Raw genomic sequence first — 5670 nt, forward strand, 5'->3', positions numbered from 1 at the left:
GTGAATTTAACTAAATTTGTAATTTGGCCAAGAGCATTTGTCAGCATGTATTTTTCTGCCCTTTGACTAAGGAACTAGCAATTCATTTTCATATTTTAGACTAGTATACTCATTAGCTTCACGAGAATTGAACATGTCTAATATTCTGTATTTTGCCAGTATATATGGAATTTGTATTTATTTATTTATTTTCCCACTTTCCAATTTTCAACAGTATTTTGGTTGCTGTGTTCCATGCACTAAATGCATTATGTATCTTCTCTCTGCCATATTGAAGTGAAAAAAAATGCCATATTAAAGTGAAGCAAATATTAACCCATTTCCCCCACCCAAAAAAAGGTAGCAATAATATCTCATGAAATTCTTTATAGGAGCTGATGACATGCACTCCTTGTCCTGGGATTTTTTAACTTTGACCTTCTTCATGGCAGAGGTCTTTAGCCTTAGGAAATGTGGTTTATTTTAAAAACAAAGCCAATGTTTCATTCTGCCTTGTTCTATCAAATCAGACCTTTAATCTTAAACTCCAATTTAATACGATTATATTGTGATAAGACTTGCATTTCAGAAAAAAATATTCTATATGCTTTATGTATCCCATCCATTCCAATATAGTTTGATGTTTAAAGCACTATGGCCTCAGGGGTGAAATGCTACCTGTTTGGACTGGTTCAGCCGAACTGGTAGCGATGGCGGTGGGTGGTTCGGAGAACCGGTAGCGATGGCAGCATGAGGCTCTGCCCGCCCATCCGGTTGTCATTACTTCCTGGTTTTAACCAGGAAATAATCTGTTTTTTAACCTCAGTGCATGCGCAGAAGGGTTTGTGCATGCACAGAGGGTCCGTGCGTGCATGTGACGTGCGGCGTGTGCACTTCTGAACCGGTAGGAAAGGTAAGTAGATTTCACCCCTGTATGGCCTGCTACTTTCTCTTCTAACATTTGTAAAATCTATTTTTACTTAGTCTCCCTGTTTAACTGAAGAGCAAACCTGGCCAATTCCTTAACGAGGAGTGCCACCAGTGCCTGGTTAATCGTGTGTTTTGTTGAACCATTTCATCTAATTTAATTTTACTTAGATTGTAAAATAGCTAAGTTGAGTTTAATAATGATAGCATATGTTGTATCAGGAGATTCTGAAAGTTCATTTTTAAAAAACCAGCTAGGAAATAGGGCAGAACTGAATTTAGATTAAATGACAAGAAAACTCCAGTTCTGCAAATTAAAGCTGCTGTCTTGATAGTTACTTGGTTTCTTTGAACTCCTCTGAACTTTAATTAGAATTTAATATGTGGAAAAAATGGGAGGGCAAAATCCTCCCTGAGCTCTGTTATGGCTTGCAGGAAATTATTTGCCTAAATAGTAAATAAATGCAAACAAGTTGAATAAAGGGAAATATGAACAGTCTCACCTGTTTTGCCTTATCAGTTCTTGGCATCCTCCAAAGTATAAAATGTTACTAATATCAAAAGGATTGTATCTGGCATTGCTGAACAATTACGAGGATGGTGGAAGATATGGATTATTTTGACCGTAACTGAAGGGACATGTCACTTCACTTATGGTCAAAATAATCCATATCTTTCATATCTTAGTTCGAAGATTCGAATTGCTACAGTTAACATCTCTCTTCTATGGTAATTTTTGGGAATCCCACAAATCTTGTATTTTTGCTTCAAGCAAAAATCTCATTTATTACATTTTAGCCCATTTTAACAGTTACATTATACTCTCTCACCTCAACCTACTTTTAAAGATTGTAATTGTGTGGGATACTGGACAAGGGAGTTGTACAAATGTGAACTGGAAAAGTGGGATGTCAATACCCCTCCCCCATTTTTGTATTTTTTCGTATGGTGTATTTTATAAAAACAAAGGAACATAATAAACAATTACATAAAAAAGTAGAGACATAGTAATTAAGAATAAGACCTCAGTAAAAATGGTGGAAAGCTTTTACAATGCCTTTTTTGAGCTTCACACAAGGATGGACTTCAGTTGCTGATTATGGTTATTTTTTGCTTTTAAATGATTATTGTTTTATAGGATTTTGTATTGGTTCTAAATTTGTTTTTATTGAATTGTTTTTAACTGTCGTGAGCATCTAGATGCTGTGATGCTGTGATGGGCAGCAGTTAAAATTGAATAAATAAAAAAAAATAAACAAAGAGTTTACCATGTTCACAATATTTAACATTTATTATTTCATTCATTAATTTAAATGTCTACAACTAAGGTTGAGGGGACACGGTGGCTCAGTGGCTAAGACACTTAGCTTGTCAATCAGAAGGTCAGCAATTCAGCGGTTCGAATCCTTAGCACCGCATAATGGAGTAAACTCCTGTTACTTGTCCCAGCTTCTGCCAACCTAGCAGTTTGAAAGCACATAAAAAATGCAAGTAGAAAAATAGGGAACCACCTTTGGTGGGAAGGTAACAGTGCTCTGTGTGCCTTTGGCGTTTAGCTATGCCGGCCACATGACCACAGAGACATCTTCAGACAGCACTGGCTCTTTGGCTTAGAAACGGAGATGAGCACTGACCCTAGAGCCGGAAATGACTAGCACGCATGTGCGGGGAAACCTTTACCTTTAACTAAGGTCATTCTGTTGTCTTAGAAATAAATAGAAATGTCTATAAAACTGTAAGCATATCAATACTGATATATAACTATATATTTATCACTGTCCTGAAGACTGACACACGTAATGATTTAAAAGGAACAAGGAAATAAAAATGATAGGAAAAGAAGTAAATATAATTTTGGGAAATTCATAATTTTAAATTCCCTCCTCTATTCCCAACTGATGATTACATTATCACATTTTTAAACAACTAAGTTAGAAATCTGACCAACAAACAAAAACATCAAGAAAAATTGAGCCTGGCTTTTTAAATTGGAAGACAAGTGAGTTTAGGTTTTATTCTCACATACAGTACCTTAGTGGTTAGTATTATTTCTACATTATTATAAACAACTAGATTGTTTCTAGTTAATATTATTTCTACTCTTTTAATTTTGTATAGTGGCCTGCATATTTTTGGTACAAATTAGAAACTTATTTGTAGCCATTTACAACAGAAATGTGTATCTGGTGTCTCTACAGAAGTTACAGACACTACAAATCCCAACAGCCTTTGCAGCATTAAGTGACATGAAGAAAAGAGTTGTAATTCCAGCAACATCTAGCAGCCCTCTCTGAATGACAAGTATTTTTTATTTTTTAGGTAGTTTAACCAGTATGAAGCTATGCTATTTTTCCACAAGAGGGTGCAGCATACCATCTTTACAAAAATACGATGAAAACAGCTATATGGCTGCCTTAATCATTTTTACCACAGGATGTCAGCCTAAGACAATTCATGCATTAAGCATATTTTGTGTGGGTAGGCTGAGGATTTTTTGCTTTAAGGATTCAGATCTTCACTTGCTCTGACAGTCGTGGCTCATCACGAAGAAAAAAAGTAATGCAGAGCTAGATGCTTATTTGGATTGACTGCACATTAGTTGTTTGCTCCAGGATAGAAACTTTTCTTGATCCAGGTTTTTCAATTGCATTGGAGGATTTCTTCTCTCTCCCCAAACTTCCTTTTGTAAAGTTCTAATTTGCACTATTTTTTCCCCTCTGATTTTTCTTTGATTGCATGATTACATTTATAACATTAAAGTTGAACCATTATAAAATGATTTTCAGTAGTCATCTTAACATGCTCTAAAGGTATTAATGAATCACCAACATTAATAAATGGCCTGTGAAGCTGTTGGGATCTCTCTGCCATTTTCACTTAAACACTTTTTCCTCCATCCTTTCTCAAAAGAACAACATGACTTCTGCTACAAAATGTGGAGTCATAACCACATCTTGAATAGCCAAGCAGAATGAATGAATATATGAATGAGTAAAACTGGTCTATTTTAGATGGCAAGATTTTAATTTGCATTGGTTCTTTGTATCTTTGCTACTATATCTCCCACAACGTGGTTCTTTTGTTGTTCTTAGTCTGGGCCTCTGACTTTATCGGGTTTCAGGTTTTCAGAAGGATAGTTGTGCTAATCCACTTTAAGAAACAGAACATTTCGACTCCTTTTGCTTTGATGGTTGTTCTTGGCACTGTAGCACAGCACAGTTGCTGGCTACTGCTTCTGCCTTTGCCATGTGGGATTGCAGTGAAGATTAAATAGTGCTGCGTAAGTACTTTGTGGAAGCACACTGAAAAATGTGCTTGTGGGCAAGGAGCTTCAAAAGATCTCAGCCATGCTAAAGAACCTTATAGCAAAGAGCCATACATCCTTACTTGATGAATACACACACACACACACACACACACACACACACACACACACACACACACACTAATGAAAAATGGGTGCAGCCAATTAAGCTGCATTTTTGCCTCTCCATGGATGGTGCAAGTTAAAGTTCCATAGCAAAGGTCCAGCAGAATGAGTTGAAAAGCCACCCAAAAGGGCAGACCTCATTTATTGCTTTTTAAGTGAGTATATGATGTACATGATTCTCTAAGCAGCAGTCAATAAATAAAACCAGAGTCTAAAATTGCTTAATTGCACCGTATGACCATCACTATTTTGTTAAGGATAGAAACAGACTTCTTGCAATGCAGAATTCTTGGAACTCTTTATTGATTGGTTGATTTATCAAATTTAGATGTCATGGATCTCACAGAGTTTCTCTGGGTGGTGTCCAATTAAAACGTAAAAACCCTATAAAATACAATCTCTCAAAAAGAGCCAGATTAAAAACAAGAATAAAATATGTTAAAAGGTAAAGGGAAGGTCTTCAAGTCACCCAGTGTTGCATGCTGCTCAGTGAGGCCCATGGCAGAACCAAATCTTCAAACTCCTATGAAAGGCAAGGGGGAAAAGTATTATAGAGAGTGGGAGCCATGGCAGAGAAGGCCGTCATCTTGGACCTCTTGCTCCCTATCAACAATGATTGGGACCAGGCTTGGAGGAAGGAGGTGAACCAGCCCAAAACGATGCCCCCCACCATCCTTAAGCTGGTCCAAAAGAATACCATGACCAATGGTATTGAAAGCAGTTAACCATAATTCTGTTCATGTGTACTTTGTGTGATCAAAACAGCTTAAATTAAATAAGGTTATATCAGGTAGCTTCATAATTATTGTTGTAGCAAAGAGATCTCATACTGCACAAGACTATTGATCTCTTTGCTACAACAATAATTATTATCTCAGTATTAGATAGTTGAGTTGAATAGAACAGTCTAGTACCGTGATGGCGAACCTATGGCACGCATACCGGAAGTGGCACGCAGAGCCATCTCTCTGGGCATGCCAGCCATCACCTTTTGCTCTTCCGGGTTCCGGTGCGTACATGTGCGCCGGTCGGCTGGTCTCCACGCAGGGAAGTGCTGGAAACTTGAAGAGCAGCTCCCTGGCACATGTGTGCATGCTGGAAAGCTGAGTTTCTGGTTTTCGAAATGTGCATGCATGCCATCCAGCTGGTCTTTGTGCATGCATGTGCACCAGAAACTGGAAAACCAGTTGACCGACACGCATACACACTCCAGAAACCGGAAGCTCAGCTTCCCGGCGCACGCATGCACACTGGGGAACTGCTCTTCCAGTTTCTGGCTCTCCTGTGCATGTGCACCGGGGAGCTGCTTTTCCAATTTTTGGTGCTCCCACATG

Source organism: Pituophis catenifer, unplaced genomic scaffold, assembly GCF_029215685.1.
Source record: "Pituophis catenifer annectens isolate HBS135680 unplaced genomic scaffold, rPitCat1.0.hap2 SCAF_6, whole genome shotgun sequence".
Taxonomy (NCBI): domain Eukaryota; kingdom Metazoa; phylum Chordata; class Lepidosauria; order Squamata; family Colubridae; genus Pituophis; species Pituophis catenifer.